The sequence below is a fragment of the Nicotiana tabacum genome, chromosome 11 (genome assembly GCF_000715075.1).
Source record: "Nicotiana tabacum cultivar K326 chromosome 11, ASM71507v2, whole genome shotgun sequence".
In the NCBI taxonomy this organism is placed as follows: Eukaryota; Viridiplantae; Streptophyta; class Magnoliopsida; order Solanales; family Solanaceae; genus Nicotiana; species Nicotiana tabacum.
The window spans coordinates 133,260,283-133,284,935 of record NC_134090.1 but is presented as its reverse complement, the minus strand read 5'-3'; positions in this window follow the sequence as shown (position 1 = coordinate 133,284,935).

Genomic DNA, 24,653 nt, shown 5'->3' with positions numbered 1-24,653 from the left:
CTTAGTTTAAAATTCAAAATAATCATGAGTAGCGGAATTTGACATGAGTGCACCCTAGAAGAATATAAGTGGAACTTCGAAGTTTGTATGTTTGGATACACTTTGGACATTACCCCATGAGAACAAAGATTCTGACTTCTCTTCTTCCCCAGATTAATGATTATGATTTTCTGTTTCCTCAACGTCTTCCCCAAGCAGAAATGCCATCTTTTTCTGCCTTTTCCTAATTTAGTTGAAAATTCTAAGGACCCTCCTGGAAAATGGGACCTAGTTTTAAACAAAAAAATAAAAAAAAATCGGAACAATCGTGAAAAACAAGATCTAGCTTAAGTGTACCCCAAAGGAACATAAGTTAATTTCAAAGTTTGCATGTTTTAGATAGGATTCAATTAGGAATTCTCAGGACCCTCCTGAACAATGGGACCTAGCTTTGAGAGTTTTCATTAAATAACAAGATTTAGCGGAAGTCACACCTTTAAAAGATATAGCTTAGATTTAAAATTGTCAAGAGTTGTCAGGAACCCCTGGATAACGGAACCTAGTTTTCAAATGCTTATTGATATTTGGTAATGTGGTTCGTTTTACACTTACATATGTGCCCAGATACCCAAACTTGGGCAGAAAATTTTCTTTGTTTTGTCTATTTTGAAGTCAGGAGCCCGCCTGCAGAGCATGGGAATACATTTCAAGTTTAGCAATCAGGAGCTCGCTTGGAAAGCATGGGAACACATTCAAGTTTAGCAATCAGGAGCCCGCCTGGAAAGCATGGGAACACATTCAAGTGCAGCAGTCAGGAGCCAGCCTGGAGAACAAGGGAGTACAATTTAAGTTTCAGCTTTCAAATTCTTGGTTTGTCTATTTTGAAGTCAGGAGCCCGCCTGGAGAGCAGGGAATACTTTCAAGCGCAGCAGTCAGGAGCCCACCTGGAGAACAAGGGAATACCATTCAAATTTCAAGTAATCAGGAACCCGCCGGGAGAACGAAGGGAACAAGCAATTCAGGTTCGAGTAATCAGGAGCCCATCTGTAGAATAGAGGATAGGTAGCAATGGTCAAAGAAAGACGTTTAAAGGTTCAGCAATTAGGTACCCGCCTGAGGGAGAGGGAAAGCATCTCAAGAGTACAATTCGAGTCAGCAGTAAAGGAACAACTGAGGGAAATACAAATCAACAAGGCAACAACAGTCACAAGACCAAGTTTGAAAATAAATCATTGTAAAGCATAGATTATAGCTTAATCTAGCTTCTTCATTTTTGTCATGGTGTAATAAGGAGGTCAGTAAGCAGTATCAACAGCATCAGCAGTAACAATGAAATCACAGCTTCATGGTAGTCCCAGCTACCGAAACTTTCCGAACTACATTGACCTGATTCCTTTATAGCCAAGGATATGTAGGAAACCTTGAAGCAGAGGTTCGATCAAATCTTTCAAAAATGCTTCCCAGGGAGTATTCAAAACGGGTAAAGAGGAGCAGCTGTGAGCACGTGATTTTTGCCCTATGAGAATCACTCCCAAAAAATTCAAAATAAAATAATTTTTTCCGTTGTTTGCAATTTTGTGGATTTTTTATAGTATTTTCTGTCATTATTTGCATGAGTTCATGCGTGTTTGTATGTTTAAATAAATGAAAAATACAAAAAATAAATAAAAAATAAATAGATTGCATTTACATTTAGGATTTAATTTTTATAATTTTTTTAGTTGAGTAGTAAATTATTTATTTTTACAAAAATGAAAGAATCAAAAAATAACGTATTTTGCATTTTTAAAGTGTTTAATGTCAAATTGTGTGATTATTTTATCTTTTAGTATTTAATTACTTGTGATAAATATTATTTAAAGTAGATTAGTATTTTAAGTCAATTTTGGTTTTATAATTTGAGTTAGGATTTTTTGGTTTTAATTTTGAAGACAATTTAGGTAGAAAAAGAATTCATAAGAGAAAAGGAAATCAAATTGGGCCAAACTCAATTTAATCCCCAAAGCCCAAATCAAATACACCCAAACCCACCCCAAACCGGCCCAAAACCTGTTCATTACCCGGTCTGCCCCTACCAGAACCAAACGACGTCGTTTGGACATGCTTTGATCAGGGCCGTTGATCTCCTTTGATCGAACGATCCCGAGCTTTACCCGTTACCCTCCCCAACCCGTTTCCTCGTATCCGGTTTCCATTGAACTCCAAACGACCCCGTTTTCCCCCTTCCTAGTTGATCTGGATCGTCGATCCCCATTAATCCAATGGCTCTAGTTAACTCCTCATTTCTAATATACCAAACCCCACACACTCGTCTTTCTTCAGAGACCCAACACATACACCGCCACACACCACCCTCCTCCTCCCACCGGAAATCGCCTCACGGCGGTTTCGGTGGCCCAATCATCCCCAAAAAATACACCCCAGAACCCCCTCGACCACCTCTTCCCAAATCCCTGCTCCAATTCTTTCGAATACCCCTGGAACTCTTCAAATATTGAATAAAAGGGATGAACCCTAGCGCCACCCTAACTTTCTCCGGTGGCGGCGGTGTCCCCAATCCCTCCCAAATTAATACCCTACAACCACCTCACTCCCCTCTTCCCTAATCCACGGCCCGTTACCCTCGAAACCAACCAGAAGTTGTCGAATAATGAATCTAAGTTTTAAACCTAAAACTGTAGAGTCAAGATTCGTTGATGCTTTAAGCTAATTTGGACTTTATCTGCGTGTTCTTGATAAGAACACACAGTTAAAGTCCAAATTTGGTTTAAGAATTGAAGATTCGAAGTTTTTCTTCAGTTACTATTGACCGGTGAGTTTTCTGTCCTATTTTTATATTTATAGTTTATTGGTGTTATTCTTATGTTCGTCTTTCCTCGTCTCTTTTTCTTTTCTCTGGTCGATTCCAAGTGAAATCTCGACTAATCATTCTGGTATAAACTATCTTATGTTCGTTGTTTTGTTTTTCAGAATATTGGTGAATTTGTTCCTAATTTCATTAGGTTTGTGTGATCAGTTTGTTTAAAGACTCTGAAATCATATCTCGTTTTTCACTTAGTCAGAATGATTAGGATTAGTTCAATAGTTTGGTATAACTTCTTGTTTAAATGAGTGTAATAATCGACTGACTAGTATAAGTTTAATGCAAGTGGTCATTAATTAAGTCTGCTAACAAATGGTAGTGGCGCACTACTGAATTAATTAAAAATATTAGGTTAGTGGAATGAACCAAAAATGAAAAGGAGACTAACAATGGTCAGCTTAATGCCCTTTTAGGAGTTGGAAAGTAAGGTAACATGGGGGGAACATTTCAAAAAGCTGAAACAATGCAATTGTAAAAAAAAAAGAGGAGCTGGAAAGGGATAGTTTATGAAGTATATAGCTAGGAACTTTCTGAGAGAGGGAAACAGATACAGACCTAAAAGAGAGAGATAGGCATTGTGAGGGAGATAGAGGGAGATAGGTACTGAATTGAGGGGAGCAAGAGAGAGAGCTTAAGTTTTTTTTAAGAGCTGAAATACAAAAAAGACAAACGAGTAGATAATACTGTTCCATTGAGTTTCCTATTTTGAATCTTGAAGTTTTCATTACTGCACAGTTTGTGATTCTATGTGAGGTTTAAAAATGGAATGATTTTGGGGAATTGAAAGAGTTGGTTTAAACTTGAGGATTGGTTTCTTCCTGCTGAGCTGATTTCACTGTTATTACTGGCTGAATCTGGGTGGATTTCCGTTGTTGTTCACTGTTGAATCCTCATCTTTTCTTTGTTCTTTCAACATCCAGGTACTTATTTGGATCTTGCTAATATGAGAAGTGTATTTGGAAGCCTTGTAATTGGTTTAACTAGTCATAGATGAATGTTCACTGAACAATAGCATATACTTCTTCAAAGATTCACTTGTTTGTTCTTTATTGAAGCAGCCTTAATTTCTCGAACTTTACTATAATCATCTATGTTTAGATAGTACATTTGAACTGTCTATGAACTATTTTTTAGCCATGTACTTAATTTGGACTGATTACAACACAAATTGTTGTATACGCGTAGCATTTTCTTTGGAGAGATTTTGATTGAATTATTTTCAAACTAGTAGGGATAACAACCCATAATGAGTTTTCTTAATCTTATCGCACCTAGCAGTAATTATACTCAGTAGAAATTAGTTGAGATTATTCTTTCAAGACTTGGTTTTAGACGAAAAAAATTCAGCGCTAATATTGTAAGTATGAGTACAAATGTGGATGTTACAATGTTTGATCTTTGAATGAATCTTAAAAGGTGATATTAGCGTGATGAATAGCATGTTTAGTAAATCATTTTTAAGATTGACAAGTAGTGTTATAATTTGGACCATATGGTTAGTATGAAGTATAACATTGTTTCAATAATCGGTAACTCGGCTATTCTTGCAATATGACTTTCGAAGTTCAGTTGGTATGTTGCTGTGTGTAGTGTAGTTAGTTGGGTCTTGTCGGGGCCTGACCGTTTGATCTCTTATTACCCTTTCCCAATGTGAATTCCAAGTGACCCCACTCAGGCTGTGCAATTGGGCTGTTGTCTTTGGCCCAGTTGCACCGAAGTTATCCCATTATCGATGTTATTTTCAATCTGGTCCTCAGGTTGAGCCCAACTTTGTTCTTATGCTTGTCCAGGAGCCGGCGCGCAACAATTGGGCCTACAGCCAGCTCATGCCCTTTTAAACAACCAAAAGGCCTGGTTTCACTCAATGATAGTCCACTAATTATTAAAATTAGTTTGAACATTAGCCTAAAATAAATTTGAACTCCTTTTAAGCCTTCCTTAATCAATCAGCTCCTTTAAAAAAAGATTGGAGGTGGGCCATTCTAAATAATACAAATATAGTTAAATTAATCCTTTTAATTTAAAATTAAGGTGTGTTATGCCGAAAAAATAATAATAATAATAATTGCATGGCCCTCCTTTAATTAATCTTGTACTGATCATTAGAATTCGAGGCGTGCCGTTTAGTTAAAATTCCATGGCCCTCGCAAATTGCAAATGCGTAGTTACCTTAGGCGCGTTAATTTAATAATTTACTTTCATAAACTCGGGTGCGCATTTATGTGACCCAAATCCAAATTTCAATAATGTTAGATAAAATATGTCGAGAGCCTCGGGTGCATTTATGTGGCGTTGTTCGAGACGTATTTTAAACGACGTTGTAATTTTTGTTAAAAATAATTAAAGCGGTTAATAAAATAAATGTACCATAGGCCAAAACATATATAAAAATCAGATAGTTAAGTCAATTATAACAGTTAAGCGACCGTGCTAGAACCACGGAACTCGGGAATGCCTAACACCTTCTCCCGGGTTAACAGAATTCCTTACTCGGATTTCTGGTTCGCTGATTATTAAACAGGGTCAATCTTTTCCTCGATTCGGGATTGGAACCGGTGACTTGAGAAAAACTATAAATCTCCCAAGTGTCGACTCTGAATTTTTAATAAAATAATCCCGTTTCAATTGTTACTTTAAGTTGGAAAAAACTCTTTTATACATCCCTTCCGGGGGGTGTAGTAAAAAAGGAGTGTCACACCTCCTTTTTACCTACACCCCGCAAAGGGGCGTAAAGAGAGTTTTTCCAATTAAAGGACAATCGAAATGGGATTTATTATTTAATTCAGAGTCGCCACTTGGTAGATTTATGGTGTCCCAAGTCACCGGTTGAATCCCGAATCGAGGAAAAGATTAACTCAGTATTACAGTCCGCGAACCAGAAATCCGGACAAGGAATTTTGTTAACCCGAGAGAAGGTGTTAGGAATTCCCGAGTTCCGTGGTTCTAGCATGGTCACTCAACTGTCACATTCGGCTTATTTATCTGACTTTAACAATTATGAGCTTATATGCAAGTTTTAACTCTTTACCGCTTTTATTTTTATCATTATTATTTTAACAGAGAATTGCAACGTTGTGAAGACGTATCTCGAACCACGTCACATCAATGTACCCGTGGTTGTCAACACATTTCGACTCCGTTGGGATTTAGATTTGGTTCACATAAATGTGCACCCGAATTTGAGAAGGTAATGTTATTTAAAGTACGCGCCTAAAGAGATTAACGCGTGGTTATTTTGGGAAAAAGGCCGTGAAGTTCGCTAAGCGGCTGATCCCGAGTTCTAAGTAATTAATACATACATTTGTGAGGGCCCCGCAATCTATGCGTTTTACTAGGAGAGGCTCATCTCGTTTATTTTAAAAGGACAATCCTAAAATGACTACATTTTTCTATTAAGTTCGTCTCTAAAATAAAAGAGAAGAAGTCCTAATTAGTTACATGTTTATAAGCTCCTGCCTCTTATTAGTTATTAGATTAAGACAAATGCAAACGGAAAATTGCAACCGAGCTTGCTCAAAGGGAGATTGTATCGTTCCTTGTTCTATTAGTTAATAATACTAAAGTTGAGATTATGAACTGAACACGATATTGACACACAGTAATATCAAAACAAACTAACTATTCTTTGATTAATTTAAACTAACATTATTAGATGAACGGGTTATTAGAAGAACCAAATGTAATACCAAGCCATTTTTGAAGTCTTTTTACAACTGTCGAAAATACCTCAGTATTTGAAAATTGATGTTAGGCTAATATTATTCAAGTAACCATTTCGTTAGCTTTGAACCTATATGATGATACCTTCAATTCATTTGAATCCAAAAAAAAACTTGGAAAAACGGTAGCTCACATGGTCTAGATACAGTCCAGTTAGGTACATTTACACGAACCAGTCTTATTACAGAAAACTAAACATTATACATATGCAACCCTATGACTCATTAATCAGTCAACTACATATTTAGACAAAGAAAGGAAAACTCTATTCGATCACAAATCTAAACAGGAGGAATTCAACAGGAACAAAGTCTGGTCAACACTTTATTTCGCTTCAAGCCAAGAGTGTACAAATGTGTACCTGGAAGGAATACAATGGGGAAGAAGAAGAGAGGAAGGTCAGCAGCAGCAGTAGCAAGCATCAGTTGCAACAGCAATGCAACAAAAGATAACCAGCAGCGACTCAGGAAACCAGTTAAAATTCCCAGCAATACCAACAGCAACACAAACACCCAGTAACTGACCCCAAAATAGCTTGATAGCAACCAAATATCAATCAAAACACAAGCAGAAACACCCCTAGAATTCAGTAATCAAGAAAAACTCGAAAATACAGCTCCACGGTTAAAGCTGAAGCTCTTTTCAGTTTCAAATGGGATAGCACTAGTTGAACTAGACTAACTCTTAAAACTCTCTTCCAGTTTTTCAGAATGTTCAACACCCTTAAGATTTCCAGAATCTTCTCTGCTTTAACTGTGTCCAACTCCTCTCTTTTATATCCAAACTTTTTTAACCCTTTAGCTCTTAGGAGCATTCAGCTAATTAAGAGAGTGTTTCTGCCCATGATATTCCCTGACAGCCACTACTGCATGTTTTCCTCTTTTTTAATCCAAGGTTATGGGTGACTTAACTTATTTAATCAACTTCCCATGCCATTAAGCCTTGTTCCCCACTATTACTAAACAATTCATTAGTTTATTGGTACTTTAGTACCCTACTTTCAGACCACTAAATTTAGGCCATTCTCAAACCTTTTAAATCCCAAAATACCCTACTAGAGTCCCTAAAATTGCAGCTATAACCAATTCTCCTAAGTTCTGAAATCCTAACCACTGATCAACTAAAGGCTGAACTTAAACACAAGTTCAATTCCCTCAGACTCTAAACTCAAACAGAACCACATTCAGCTTCAAACCAATAAACTCACACGACAATTGAACTCATATCAGAACGAATAGTATTTCAACCAAGATGACGGGTTTAGGGATTCAGGGAATAAACTAACACAATTCTACACTAAACCTAAATACGTGCAAATGAAACTGTAAACACACTGAATGAACAACTGAATTCATATGCCAAGTCACGTCACGGAGTAGGGGACCAAACATTACACAAAGATGAAACAATTTCGCATAACAACAAATGATTTGACCAGAACTACTGAACTACAATTAAGCTGGATTGATCGACAAAACTATTTAACCACATGTTGACTGATAGAAGAAAGCTGGACCAAGAAAAGTCCGATGGAGAAGAAAGAAAGGAAAGTAATTGAAAAAAATAAAATAAAATAACTATAACGAATCGCAATCAGACAAACCATGAAACAATAAAAGAAAAGGTAAAGAAAAATACCTTAGAATTTCGGTCCCAGTTCCCATTTGTTTTAGTTGAAACTCTCACTTGTGTTTGAAGCCGAGACGAACCTTAATAGAATGTTCTCGACTGAGAACATACGACTAAGGTCGACCCCGACCTCAATCCTTTCCCTTTAGGGTTCGCTCTTCGTTTGAGATTCGACCAACTCCGCTCTGATTCGAGCAAAACTAGTAGGGGACTTGGGACGAGGGTGGGCTAGTGGTCAGAAGGTGTGAGTTTGGGAGGGTTTAGGTTAGGCACCGCCACCCGGGGATCTTGTGGCGGCGCTAGGGTTCTTGGCTCAAAATCAATATTCGAGCGACTGGGACTAGATTTGAAGGAAGGGGAGGGTGGATTTGGATAAAAGAGGTCAGGGCGGAGCTGTGGTGTGAAATTGGGGGTCATTGGACAAACTAGGGTTCCGGCCTTATTTTCGATCTAATATTCGAAGCAAATGGCTGGGATTCGAGGGATAAGGGTTAGGGGTTCTGATTGGGAGGTCGAGGGGAATAAATGGTGTAAAGATGGGGTCGTTTGGACCACCGGAACTGCCGTGAGGCGATTTCCGGTGGGCGGAGCACGGTGGTAAGGGGCGGAGGGTTCGTTTGGTCTCTAAGGCTTAGAGACGAAGAGGTGGGGGGTTTGAGGGGGGGTATGGTTTGGGGATATATAGTGGATGAAGGATTCGATCCAGTTCGTTAGATTAATTAAAATTAACGGACTGGATTAAACACTTAATAGAAACGACACCGTTTCTTTTAAGCGGGGGTTGGGTCGGTTTGAATGTAAAGTGGGTCGGGCTAGACCGGGTGAGGATGGGGTGATCTGGACCGTTGGATCAAGTCGTATCAACGGCTTGGATCTATTATCCAGATACGACATCGTTTGGATATATCTGGGACCGGCCGGTTTGTGCCTGGATTGGGCGTGTGAGGTGTGTGAGGGTTTGGGCCTGATTGGTTCAAATTAAGGGATGGCCCAGTCCGATTTCATTGCTATTTTTGTTCTTACTTTCTTTTACTTCTTTAAACTAATTTTTCAAAATTAAAAACCTAAAAATCCTAAATTAAATTATAAAATCGACAATTAACTTAAAATATTAGCTCTTAATAATAGTTATCACACGAAATTAAACACCAATAAAGATAAAATCACACAATTTGGACATTAAATGCTGAAAATGCAAAGTACATATTTTTGTGATTTTTCCATTTTGTAAAACAAACTTGATTGTTTAATTAATTCCTAAATTATAAAATTAAATCCTAAATGCACATGCAACACATATTTTTGTATTTTTCTTAATTAAAGTAGAAATAAGCATGCACAGACAAAATACAAATAAATCACAAACTACACAAAACCATTATATTTTGAATTTTTGGGAGTAGTTCTCATAAGGCAAAAATCACGTGCTCACAACTGCCCCTCTTTGTCCGGAAACACGAAGAGTTTCCGTGAAAAGATAAAGTGAGCGGATACGAGCAATTTTTGCCCGTTCGGCTACTCCGTGTGAAGCATTTTTTGAAAGATTTGACCGAACCTCTGCTTCAAAGGTTTCCTACATATCCCTGGCTAAAGGGGAATCAGGTCAATGTAGTTCGGGAAGTTTCGGTAGCTGGGACTACCATGAAGCTGTAATTTTGCTGTTACTACTGCTGCATGCTGTTACTACTGCTTTCCGACCTCCTTATACCGTGATAAAAGAAGACAAGAAGCTAGACTAAACTAGGTATTACAACATCTTATCTATCTTCAAACTTGCTCTTGGGCCTTCCTTCTGATTTCTGCAGCGGAATTTATGCTGGGGATATTTTGTTGTAACCCTCCGCTTTACTGACTCTTGACTTGAAATTGAGTGTAGTCCTCTGTTCTACAGGCGAGCTCTTGACTTCAAACTTGAAATTTATTCCTCTGTTCTACAGGCGGGCTCCTGATTTTGTTTTGAAATGTACTCCTCTGTTCTAAAGGCGGGCTCCTGACTCCAACTTGACTTTAAAAGATAATACGACCTTCATTCTCCAGGCGGGCTCCTGACTTCAACAGCAATTTAAAGATAATGCAGCCTCCATTCTCCAGGCGGGCTCCTGACTTCAACAACAACTATTTCTCCAGAATATAACACTTTTATTCTCAAGGCGGGCTCCTGACCTCAACAATTTCTTAAAAACATAACACCTCCATTCTCCAGGCGGGCTCCTGACTTCAACAACTTCTTAAAAATATAACACCTCCATTCTCCAAGCGGGCTCCTGACTTCAACAACTTCCTAAAAATATAACACCTCCATTCTCCAGGCGGGCTCCTGACTTCAACAACTTCCTAAAAATATAACACCTCTATTCTCCAGGCGGGCTCCTGACTTCGACTACAACTCAAAAAATATAACACCTCCATTTTTCAGGCGGGCTCCTGACTTCGACTACAACTCAAAAATATAACACCTTCATTCTCCAAGCGGGTTCCTGACCTCAACAATTTCTTAAAAACATAACACCTCCATTCTCCAGGCGGGCTCCTAACTTCAGCTACAACTCAAAATATAATACCTCCATTCTCCAGGCGGGCTCCTGACTTCACTACTTCCCAAAACATAATACCTCCATTCTCCAGGCGGGATCCTGACTTCAACTACTTCTTAAAAATATAACACCTCCATTCTCCAAGCGGGCTCCTTCCTTCAATGACTTCTAAGAAATGCGTTTTATTGTTGTTGCTCCTTCCTGCCTCCTGAACCATTTTCCTTCTAACTTGAAATTATCTTCTTTCAGAACTGCTTCCCTCAAAACTGGTGTTTCATTCCTCTGAAAACTGCTGGGGATAACACCGATATTTTATTCAAAAATATGTTATTTTCCTCCTTCAAAGACTACTTCCCTTAAAGCTGGTGCTTTCCTTCCATTTGAACTACTTCCCTTACGACTTGTGATCTTCCTTCCGAAATTGCTTCCTTTAAAACTTGTTTGGCCTTCTTCCGAAAACTGCTGGGGATACCATTTTTCCCCAAACTTGTGTTATCTTGCTTCTTCCCCAAGTGGGTACCGGACTTCCAGAAAATTTTCAAAATGAAAGAAAATTTTCTGCCCCAGTTTGACAGTCTTTCTTGTATCATGATGTCTTTTCATCATCTATAACATTTCCTGTCCCTGCTTCAAATCAAAGACAAAAATTTTGTTAGTTTAAAACGTGGTGAATGGTCGTGCCACTCCTGCTGGGGATGGTTTTCTCTTTCTCCTTTCCCAGCTTTGTGTTCCATTACATTACCAAAGCTTGCTGGGGATGAGATTATTTGTTGGGGATGATATTCCTGCTGGCGCTCATATTCCTGCTGGGGATGGTTTTCCCCCTCTTCTTTCCCTGCTCCGTGTTGTCCGACCCTCTTGGAACTTGGTCAATAATATGCCAGGGATGCTCTTGTTTCTTGACATCTCTTTATTCACCAATTGTTGCTTCCTACTTTTCTCCATACTCTCCCCAAAATCCTAGACCAATCCATCATTTGGTCTTGCAACGAACGTCTTTCTCGTTCCATTGCATTATCTTGGGGAGATAAAGTCTTTAAAAATAAAAAATGATGAATTCAAGAAAATAAGAGAAGAATAGTTTTCTGAAAAATGTTGGGGAGAAGAAAAATAAAGAAAAGAACTTATCTGAATGGTACAACCGATCCCAATGATCACGTCGTGCATTTTGGATTAACCAACCAGTCTATTTATATCAATCAATCTTTCTGATGGCCTTACTTTGTTGGGGATATGCAAGCGCCCAATTCTTTTGTCGACTCAACATCTTTGCACTGCTTGATGCCTCGACGGATCCTTTCCGTCAATCTTATCTTGTTTGCCTCTTTCGACCCCTTGTCGCCTCATAGTACCCTTCGAGGGGTTTTCACTAATAAGACTCTCTCATTTCCCTCAACTCCCGTCGCCTTATGGTGTCTGTGAAGGTTTTCACTGATAAGACTCTCTCGTTTTATTTCTCTCAGCTTTCGTCGTCTTATGGTGCCTGTGGAGGTTTTCACCGATAAGACTCTCTCATTTTATTTTTATTTTTATTTTAGGTGGGGATTGGAGTGTTACCGATATGACTCTCTCTGCTGGGGATTCTTTCGGTTATCAATTCATTTCCAGCTTATTATCCTCTTCTCTACTGGGGATCAGAGTTTATTCTCGACTTCCATTTGCATGACTTGGCACTTCTCGGATACTGATCGTGAGGTCTTTTTTGGACATCAATATGGGTTTTTGTGTATGGCTAAAAGAAAAGGGGTATCAAAAGGTTCAAAATAATTTTGATGGGTAAAACAGTACAACTCTTGGAATCAAACTTCCTTCCCAAAATTACAAACACAACTTCTGTCCCAGTTTCTTGCTTGGGGATTTTTATTTTTGTTACACTATGACCGAGCCGTGAGGCGCCTACGTATCCTTTTTTGAGGAATCAGGTCAAACGTAGTTCCCAATTCCTTTGTTTTTCTTGTGACTTTTCTTTTGTCTTTATTATCATTATTTTTCTCTTCTCTTTTTCTTTTATTTTCATTACTGATTCCAAAAGAGGGGTATGAAAGAATAAATAAGGCTCAAAAGGGGAAGCAAAGGTTGAAGTGTTTGGATGGAAGAACAAATTGCCTCCGTCATTTCATTCTCCGATACCATGACAAATGCAAACAAACGACAATTACCATTAGAAGAAATCATACATAATATCTCTTAACTACGTCAGAATTGATAGCCATGTCGACGCATTTCCCTTCGATATCTGTTAAACATAAAGCGCCATTGGACAACACTCTGGTTACAATGAATGGCCCTCGCCAATTCGGGGCGAACTTGCCCTTCGCCTCAGCCTGATGTGGGAGGATGCGTTTCAGCACTTGCTGGCCCACTTCAAACTTCCGGGGATGCACCTTTTTGTTGTATGCTCTTGCCATTCTCCTTTGATATAACTGGCCATGACACACAGCTGCCAATCTTTTTTCATCAATCAAGTTCAACTGCTCCAGACGAGTTTTGACCCACTCATCATCATCAATCTCAGCTTCAGCGACAATCCGAAGGGACGGGATTTCAACTTCCGCCGGTATTACTGCTTCAGTTCCATATACCAACAAATAAGGAGTTGCCCCTAGTGAAGTACGGACAGTAGTGCGATAACCCAACAATGCAAATGGTAATTTTTCATGTCATTGCCTCAAACCTTCTACCATCTTCCGAAGTATCTTCTTTATGTTTTTGTTGGCTACCTCAACTGCTCCATTGGCCTTGGGATGATATGGGGTGGAATTGCGGTGTGTAATCTTAAACTGTTGACATACCTCTTTCATCAAATTGCTGTTAAGATTAGCACCATTATCCGTAATGATCACCTTTGGGATTCCAAATTGACAGATGACATTTGAGTGAACAAAATCGACCACTGCTTTCTTGGTCACAGACTTGAAAGTTTTGGCCTCAACCCATTTGGTGAAATAATCAATGGCCACCAGGATGAACCTATGTCCGTTGGATGCTGCTGGCTCAATTGGTCCAATGATATCCATGCCCCATGCAACAAATGGCCATGGTGCTGACATTGTATGCAATTCTATTGGCGGAGAATGAATCAGATCTCCGTGTATCTGACACTGATGGCATTTCCGCACGAAACTGATACAATCACGCTCCATAGTGAGCCAATAGTACCCTGCTCGAAGAATCTTCTTCGCCAATACATATCCGCTCATATGTGGCCCACAAACTCCAGCATGTACCTCTATCATAACTGTCATGGCTTGACTAGCATCTATACATCTCAGCAATCCCAAATCTGGTGTTCTTTTGTACAACACTCCTCCACTGAGGAAAAATCCATTTGCCAGTCGCCGAATGGCTCTCTTTTGATCTCCGGTGGCCTGCTTCGGGTATATCCCCATCATGAGGTATTCCTTGACATCATAGAACCATGGTTCGCCATCCAGTTCTTCCTCTAATATGTTGCAATAAACATGTTGATCACGAACCTGAATATGCAACGGGTCAACATAAATTTTGTCTGGGCGGTGCAACATTGATGCTAAGGTGGCCAAAGCATCAGCAATCTCATTATGAACTCTTGGGATGTGTCTGAACTCCACTAATCGAAATCGCTTGCTCAGATCGTGCAAACATTGTCGATATGGTATGAGCTTCAAATCCTTTGTTTCCCATTCACCCTGAATCTGATGCACCAGGAGGTCCGAGTCTCCCAAGACCAAGACGTCCTGGACATCCATGTCTGCAGCTAGCCGTAGACCCAAAATGCATGCCTCATACTCAGCCATGTTGTTGGTACAATAGAAACGCAGCTGAGCCGTAACAGGATAATGATGCCCTGTTTCAGAAATAAGTACCGCTCCTATTCCAACTCCCTTCGCATTTGCGGCTCCATCGAAAAAAAGCTTCCATCCTGGTTCCTTGGTCATTTCCAACTCATCTATATGCATCACTTATTCATTAGGAAAATACGTCCTCAAGGGCTCGTATTCTTCATCAACAGGATTCTCAGCCAAGTGATCAGCCAATGCTTGGGCCTTTATGGCCGTCCTCGTCACATAGACGATGTCGAATTCTGTGAGTAATATCTGCCATTTTGCCAATCTCCCTGTAGGCATAGGCTTCTGGAAAATATACTTCAGTGGATCCAAGCGTGAAATGAGATAAGTAGTATATGATGACAGATAATGCTTCAATTTCTGGGCCACCCAACTTAGGGCGCAACATGTCTTCTCGAGTTGAGTGTACTTAACCTCATAACCTGTAAACTTCTTGCTGAGATAATAGATGGCTTGCTCCTTCCTTCCTGTAATGTTGTGTTGCCCCAGTACGCAGCCAAACGAATTCTCCAGGACCGTTAGATAAAGAATTAACGGTCTTCCCGGCTCAGGTGGAACCAACACAGGTGGATTTGATAAATATCCTTTGATTTGGTCAAATACTTCCTGACATTCTACCGTCCATTCTACCGCAGCATCTTTCTTCAGTAGCCGAAAAATGGGTTCACAAGTTGTTGTGAGTTGAGCAATAAACCTACTGATATAATTCAACCTTCCCAACAGACTCATTACTTCTGTCTTGTTCTTCGGCGGTGGCAAATCTTGGATGGATTTGATCTTTGACGGGTCCAACTCAATGCCTCACCGACTGATGATGAATCCCAACAGCTTTCCAGATGGAACACCAAATGCACATTTGGCCGGGTTGAGCTTATTATCGTACCTTCGAAGTCTTTGGAAAAACTTCCTTAGGTCTGCTACGTGGTCTTCCTGATGCTTGGATTTTATGATCACATCATTCACGTATACCTCAATCTCTTTGTGTATCATGTCATGAAACACAGTAGTCATTGCTCTCATGTATGTTGCCCCAGCATTATTCAAACCAAATGGCATTACCCGGTAACAATAAGTCCCCCACGGCGTAATGAAAGCCGTCTTTTCCGCATCTTCTTCATCCATCAGAATCTGATGATACCCAACATAGCAATCCACAAAAGACCCGATCTCACGTCCGACACGATTATCGATCAAGATATGGATGTTGGGTAATGGAAAGTTATCCTTTAGGCTTGCCCTGTTCAGATTGCGGTAATCGACATGCACCCTGATCTTCCCATCTTTATTCGGCACTGGCACCACATTAGCCAACCAATCAGGATATCGAGTGACCCGAATAACCTTTGCTAGCAGCTGCTTGGTTACTTCCTCTTTAATCTTCACACTCATGTCTGTTTTGAACTTCCTCAATTTCTGCTTGACGGGAGAGCATGTCGGGTTAATGGGCAATTTGTGAACCACTAAATCTGTGCTTAACCCCGACATGTCATCATACGACCATGCAAAAACGTCTTTGAACTCAATAAGTGCTTTGATTAGTTCTTCCCTGATATTCGGTGCAATGTGGATGCTTATTTTAGTTTCCCTGATATCATCTGCATCCCCTAAATTGATGGCTTCTGTGTCATTTAAGTTGGGCTTGGATTTCTCTTCAAACTGGCTTAAATCTCTGTTTATCTCTTCGAAGGCTTCATCCTCATCGTATTCCGATTCATCATCTTAATCGACCTCTTGCACAATTAGTTCAGAATCTGATTGATTTTTTAGACTAGGTTGAAGATCCGTTGTGCATGCCATGTCATTAGAACCAATATAAAGAGAACTGTTCAGAAAGAGAAAAGAAGAAAACAAAGTTAAAACAAAATAAGAAGAGAAAAGCTTTCACTTTTTTTTTAAAATATGGGATAACAGAGTTTCACACTTTGCCGAATACAAAACAAAACTGGATTACAACCCTGGAATAATCCAAAAAAAAACAAGAAAGAAAAATCAGAGCCCACTACCAAGACTCTCTCCGGGTAGGAAGGGGAGTAGCCATCCAATTGTTGATATTTACCCTAGGCCCCACAAACTGTACATCTAACCTACTGGACCCTTCTCCAGCTTATATCATGTTGACATCGGCGAACAACCTTTCAAAGCCCTCATTCAAATCTCCATCTGGCCCAATCAGTGGTCCGAGAACTTTCGGGACCGACAACTTTCTGATACCTGCTCTGACAAATGATCTGGATAGGCGCGAGATTGGCTTGGGAAGGACCCAGACTCTTTTCTTCAACTTGCGGGCCCGTCTCACATCCGCCGATGTAGGCTTGAACCCCAACCCAAAGGTATCCAGATTTTTGGGGAAAGAAACCAGCTGAACAATACCCTGAAGATCAGCCCCTAAACCTTTGCCTGGTACAAACCCGTTCTTCAACATCTCCGAGGCTACCATGACAGTTGCAGCTGCTATTTTGGGAAGTGGGATGCTTTCACCTTCGGGAACTTTGTCCACTAAAACCGTATCGAAAACCTGGCAAACCCACGGTCCCTTATCATCATCAGTCTCTATGAAGGGTATGATGGCATCACTTACGGCGCTTGCATTGTCTTCCCCATGTACTACGATCTCTTGCCTATCCTACTCGAATTTGACCATCTGATGTAATGTAGAAGGCACTTCTTTGGCGGCGTGGATCCAGGGTCGCCCCAATAGAAGATTATATGACACTGCCACGTCTAGCACTTGAAACTCCATGGTGAACTCGACTGTACCAATTGTTAATTCAAGTATGATGTCACCCACTGTGTCTGTACCACCACCATCAAACCTTCGAACATAGATGTTGTTCTTGTGAATCCTATCACCATCGACCTTCAGTTTGTTCAACGTGGTCAAAGGACAGATATTGGCACTGGACCCATTATCAATCAGTACTCGAGTGACTACCGAGTCTTCGCACTTCATGGTCAAATAAAGGGCTCTATTATGTTCTGTACCCTCCACGGGCAACTCGTCGTCTGAAAAAGTGACCCTGTTGACCTCGAAAATCTTGTTTGCTATTTTCTCCAGATGGTTCACAGACATCTTATCCGGAACATGGGCTTCGTTCAGAATTTTCATCAATATCCAGCGGTGCTCGTTTGAATGGATCAACAACGATAACAGTGAGATCTGTGTCGGGGTCTTCCTCAACTGCTCCACAATGGAGTAATCTTGCGCCTTCATTTTCTTTAAAAATTCTTCCGCCTCTTCCTCGGTAACTGGATTCTTTGTTGCTACTGAACTGGCCCTTCTTAACTCTGCGGGAGCAAAACACCTTCCCGAACAAGTTAACCCCTGTGCCTCACATATTTCCTCCACAACTTCCTTCCCCTTATGCATTACCATTACTTGACTGTAGCTCCATGGCACAACTTTCTCGTTGATTATTGGCAACAGCATTACTGGCCTAATAACAACTGGTTCTATGCATGCCCCTTCACGGCTACTGGCTTGCTTGATATCCCTTGCACTGTTACTTTGACTGGCTCTGGATTCTTGGCAACATCAGACGAACTCTTCCCCATTACCACCACTAGCTTGCCTTCTACCCTTTCCGACTGTACTACCACTTTTCCACTGATCAACTTTTCTTTCGGACTGGCACGGATCATCATTACCGTTTGTGAGGGGTTCTTGAGCTTCCCTCCTTCGTGCAGTAATTCGATTATGTGGGCTTCATGGTGTGCCGGCAACGGGTTCTGATTGATGTTAGGTGCCTCTGGCTCCTGGACCTCGATCCTATTTGTGTCAATAAGATCTTGTACGACAGTCTTCAACTTCCAACACTTCTCAGTATCATGCCCGGGAGCCCCCGAACAATATTCACAGCTTATCGAGTGGTCCAAATTTTTGGGAAGGGGATTTGGCAATTTGGTCTCCACAGGACTCAATAGGCATAACTGCCTCAATTTGTGGAACAAAGTAGTATAGGTTTCTCCCAGCGGAGTGAATGTTCTCTGCCTCTACACCCTTTCATTCCTGAAAGTCTGATTCCCACGGAAACCTGGTCCCGAAGGATTCCTGTAGGCCCTTGGTGGTGGATATGTATTTTGTGGAGGTGGATATGTGTTTTGTGGAGGTGGATATGTATTCTTGGGAGCCAGCGCACGCCATTGCGGGCGAGCCGGAGGTTGGGTGTAAGTTTGGGCATGATGGACAGAGAAATGTGGCTCTTGTGGTGGGTAGTAGGGCTGTGGAGGGCCATATGGAATGTGTGGGTAATTTGAGTGATGGGGTCTAGATTGGTAGTGGGGGGGGACTCTGGATCTGGACTAAGTACCTACCTCGAGTGTTGCGACATCTTCCCTTTTCTTCTTTCCGAGCGCACCTCCTATGCCGCTCTGGATGGACTAAGTGGTTGCTTTAATCACAGAATAGCTCAGGATTTTGTTGGACTTAAGTCCCTCTTCAATCATACCGCCCATTTTTACTACTTCGTTGAAAGATTTGCCAACTGACGTCACCAAGTAACCGAAGTAAGTTGGCTCCAGAGTCTGCAGAAAGTAGTCCACCATTTCCCCCTCTCTCATCGGAGGATCAACTCTTGTCGCCTGCTCTCTCCAGCGGAACCCAAATTCTTGGAAGCTTTCCCCGGGTTTCTTCTCAAGTTTCAGCAATGTGAGACGGTCAGGGACGATCTCAAGGTTGTATTGGAAGTGGCCTGCAAATGCTTGTGCCAGATCGTCCCAGGTGTACCACCTGCTAGGATCCTGTCTTGTGTACCATTCCAGTGCAGACCCGCTTAGACTTTGACCAAAATGAGCTATCAACAACTCGTCTTTTCCCCCGACCCCTCTCATCTTACTGCAAAAACCTCGCAGATGTGCCATTGGATCACCGTGCCCCTTGTATAGATCAAACTTTGGCATCTTGAACCCTGCCGGCAATTGAATGTCGAGGAATGGGCACAGATCTTTGTAGGCTACATTGACTTGGTTGCCTAACCTATGGATATTCCTGAAGGACTGCTCCAGGCTTTTAAACTTTCGAAGCACTTCGTCTTGCTCTGGGCTCTTAGTCGGCTTTTCAGTTTCTACCGGGATCTCGAAGTGAGTATTATAAGTATGAGGCTCGGGTGCTTTGAAGGTTGGTTCAGGGGGTAATATTGGTTATCATGAGCCTGAAACAATGGCTCGTTGGATGATCTTTGCAGCATGGTTGGTGGGGGTGCCACGAAAACAGGAACATTTGGTGGAGGAGGGTTCTGATTGGGTTGTGAAGCTTGGGGATCATAGGCATTTCTTCCCTGATAGCATTGGTGACTGGGGAAGCTTGTCGAGGGGCCGGGGGGGAGGGTATTCCGGCGTGTGTCCTGGTAGGAGAGTGGGAGTAACGGGAGGGTTAGGCACTTTTTGTACCCTAGCTAAGGCCAGTTGCATTTCTTTCATCTCCTGTCTCATCTTATCCATTTCCTCCTTCAGCATTTGATTCTCCGTCCTTTCATCCTCGACACTTTGGTCTGAACTAGTCATGCTTTTTAGTATGGGCCCTTTGGATCTTGTTTGGTAATGGTAATCTTCCAGAACGTTCTAACAAACTAACTGGTTCGAAATCTCTGGAAGGACAACAAACTTGTTAGCGTTAGAGTTTAACACATATTGCAATTTCACGTTGGGGATGCAATGTTCCTAGGCAGTTTAACCATTTCTAACATGTCTTTGCTTCGACCGCATGCGTCATTCCGGCTTACTTTGTTTGTGCCTCGTTTAAGTGTTTCTGAAACTTTCTTTATCTCTCTTTTTATTTCTTTCTTTTCCTTTCTTTTATTCACTTTGCCTTTCTCTTTTTCTTTTTAGTGGTGGTCGAGTCTTATGTGGATTGCCTACGTATCATGTCCCCGCATGAATCAGACCGCACGTAGTTCTGCCACAAGTGCGGAAAATAAAGACACCATTTTTGGATTTTCAACCTTTACTAGCAAAACGTTTTATTACAAGGCAAAACATTTTTGAAAGGAAATTGACAGACTTGATACAGACTACAGACTTTATGCCAAAAAGGGAAATACAAACTCCGACGGACAACAGACTCTGAAGACAAGGAAAATACATACCCAAACTATGAATGTTTCAAAGTTTTGAATTTGGGCGCCCGCGGGGCGTCGTTCGGCCTCGCCGCGGGCTTTGTTGCAATGCCCCTTTGCAGATCTTTCAAATCTTCCATGATCTGGTGGACATAAATCATTATTGAAGCAAAGAAGGTGGTACGGGACATATCCTCACAAGCTAGGCACTTTATGGTGATGTAGTGCCCGATATCGTCGATTCTTCCCTCGAAAAACTTCAGCATTTCCGATGTACCCAGCTATTTCCTCTAAAGTTGGGGTGAGTTCAAAATCGGAGAAGTGGAAGACATTGTGTGCCGGGTCCCAGCAGGTGACCAAAGCTCTTATGATATCTCCCCAAGGCTGGATTTCCAATAAACCCGTAAGACCTTTTAGATATTTCTTGACCTCATCTTGCCCTTCACCACCTAAATCATCCCATTATAGCCGCAACTTGAAAGGGATTTTAGTCATTATTGAAAAAGGTTCATTTTGCATCGTGCTCATCCTGCACATTTATTAAGGTGATTAAGCAAAAATAAAATTTATTTGACTCAACCAGTTGGCTATTTTTTTAATTTTTCACAGATTAAAAGAAAGATCTGGTTCCGAACACGACCTTTCAGCACTTCGGGAACGAAGATTTTGAGGCTGGGTGAGTCAACCGGTCAAAAATCCAAAAAATGACTACAAGTGGCCGTTTATGCAAAGTCAGCCTTCCGGCATCCCTTTTGGGAACATTCGGCTATTTTGACAAAAATGGCGTCACCCGACTTATTTATGACGAAAATTAAAATTTTGACATTTTTGTAAAGGGGAGGTTGGACCCGATGAGGGTTGCCTACATATCCCGCACCCTGTGAGAATCAAACCGGCGTAGTTCGGGTAGATAAAACAAACTTCTTTTGAAAACAAGACTCTTTTCAATGGCAAATAAAACCATTTTTCATAAACAAACCCCCTTTTTTTTCATTTTCTCAAAAATTCGACAGAGTTTCGACGCTATTTGGACATTGATTTTTTTCAAAACAGGCGATTAACTACCTCTATCTCTCTTTCCTCAAAGTATTCAAAAGCCGATCAGCATGCAAGTCCGAAGCAAACAAATGCACATGTAGCAAGTTGGATGCATCAGGATGGTCTTTTGTCGTTTTGGTACACCTGTCCTAGACAGACTCAACCCCAGTGTTGAGCCTCCAAAGTCAAATGCACATGATGCAAACAAACGTTCCTACTAGAGATCCGGCATGAAGCTGAGTTATTCTAGGTTCGTAACCTGGGTATTTGTTCTAAACTGTGTACCCGAGTGGAATACTCGAGTCGAGGAGGGGGCTACGTACCGGGGACCCGCGAGATCGTCCGGCTTTGTAACTTGTCCAGCCTCTTTCTTATTTCAGGGTATGACACTAACAGAATAGGGAGTCTCAACCAGTAAGCACATCCCCGGAGGTGAGAAGATAAGGGTTTCGTAGCAGTTTATATACAGTTCAGATAATATCAAAGCGATAAAAGCAACATTTTGTACATTTAGGCCAAAACATGTAATAAGATCAAATAATAAATGAAGCCAAATAATAACAATTATTCCAGGCTCGAATTCTTGAACCCTGAACCAGAGATTTTGGGTTATCTCCCCAGCAGAGTCGCCAGAGCTGTCACCACTCCTTTTTACCTACACCCCGCAAAGGGGCGTAAAAGAAGTTTTTCCAATTAAAGGACAATCGAAACGGGATTTATTATTAAATTCAGAGTCTCCACTTGGGAGATTTATGGTGTCCTAAGTCACCGGTTGAATCCCGAATCGAGGAAAAGATTAGCTCTGTATTACAGTCCGTGAACCAGAAATTCGGACAAGGAATTCTGTTAACCCGATAGAAGGTGTTAGGCATTCCCGAGTTCCGTGGTTCTAGCACGGTCGCTCAACTGTCATATTCGGCTTATTTATCTGACTTTAACAATTATGAGCTTATATGCAAGTTTCAACACTTTACCGCTTTTATTATTATCATTATTATTTTAACAGAGAATTGCAACGTTGTGAAGACGTATCTCGAACCATGTCACATCAATGTACCCGTGGTTGTCGACACATTTCGACTCCGTTGGGATTTGGATTTGGGTCACATAAATGTGTACCCGAATTTGAGAAGGTAATGTTATTTAAAGTACGCGCCTAAAGAGATTAACGCGTGGTTAATTTGGGAAAATGGCCGTGAAGTTCGCTAAGCGGCCGATCCCGAGTTCTAAGTAATTAATACATACATTTGTGAGGGCCCCGCAATCTATGCGTTTTACTAGGCGAGGCTCATCTCGTTTATTTTAAAAGGACAATCCTAAAGTGACTATATTTTTCTATTAAGTTCGTCTCTAAAATAAAAGAGAAGAAGTCCTAATTAGTTACATGTTTATAAGCTCCTGCCTCTTATTAGTTATTAGATTAAGACAAATGCAAACGGAAAATTGCAACCGAGCTTGCTCAAAGGGAGATTGTATCATTCCTTGTTCTATTAGTTAATAATACTAAAGTTGAGATTATGAATTGAACACGAGATTGACACACAGTAATATCAAAACAAACTAACTATTTCTTTGATTAATTTAAACTAACATTATTAGATGAACGGGTTATTAGAAGAACCAAATGTAATACCAAGCCATTTTTGAACTCTTTTTACAACTGTCGAAAATACCTCAGTATTTGAAAATTGACGTTAGGCTAACATTATTCAAGTAACCATTTCGTTAGCTTTGAACCTATATGATGATACCTTCAATTCATTTGAATCCAAAAAAAAACTTGGAAAAACGGTAGCTCACATGGTCTAGATACAGTCCAGTTAGGTACATTTACACGAACCAGTCTTATTACAGAAAACTAAACATTATACATATGCAACCCTATGACTCATTAATCAGTCAACTACATATTTAGACAAAGAAAGGAAAACTCTATTTGAACACAAATCTAAACAGGAGGAATTCAACAGGAACAAAGCCTCGTCAACACTTCATTTCGCTTCAAGCCAAGAGTGTACAAATGTGTACCTGGAAGGAATACAATGGGGAAGAAGAAGAGAGGAAGGTCAGCAGCAGCAGTAGCAAGCATCAGTTGCAACAGCAATGCAACAAAAGATAACCAGCAGCGACTCAGGAAACCAGTTAAAATTCCCAGCAATACCAACAGCAACACAAACACCCAGTAACTGACCCCAAAATAGCTTGATAGCAACCAAATATCAATCAAAACACAAGCAGAAACGCCCCTAGAATTCAGTAATCAAGAAAAACTCGAAAATACAGCTCCACAGTTAAAGCTGAAGCTCTTTTCAGTTTCAAATGGGATAGCACTAGTTGAACTAGACTAACTCTTAAAACTCTCTTCCAGTTTTTCAGAATGTTCAACACCCTTAAGATTTCCAGAATCTTCTCTTCTTTAACTGTGTCCAGCTCCTCTCCTTTATAGCCAAACTTTTTTTTAACCTTTTAGCTCTTAGGAGCATTCAGCTAATTAAGAGAGTGTTTCTGCCCATGATATTCCCTAACAACCACTACTACATGTTTTTCTCTTTTTTAATCCAAGGTTATGGGTGACTTAACTTATTTAATCAACTTCCCATGCCATTAAGCCTTGTTCCCCACTATTACTAAACAATTCATTAGTTTATTGGTACTTTAGTACCCTACTGCCAGACCACTAAATTTAGGCCATTCTCAAACCTTTTAAATCCCAAAATACCCTCCTAAAGTCCCTGAAATTGTAGCTATAACCAATTCTCCTAAGTTCTGAAATCCTAACCACTGATCAACTAAAGGCTGAACTTAAACACAAGTTCAATTCCCTCAGACTCCAAACTCAAACAGAACCACATTCAGCTTCAAACCAATAAACTCACACGACAATTGAACTCATATCAGAACGAACAGTATTGCAACCAAGATGACGAGTTTAGGGATTCAGGGAATAAACTAACACAATTCTACACTAAACCTAAATACGTGCAAATGAAACTGTAAACACACTGAATGAACA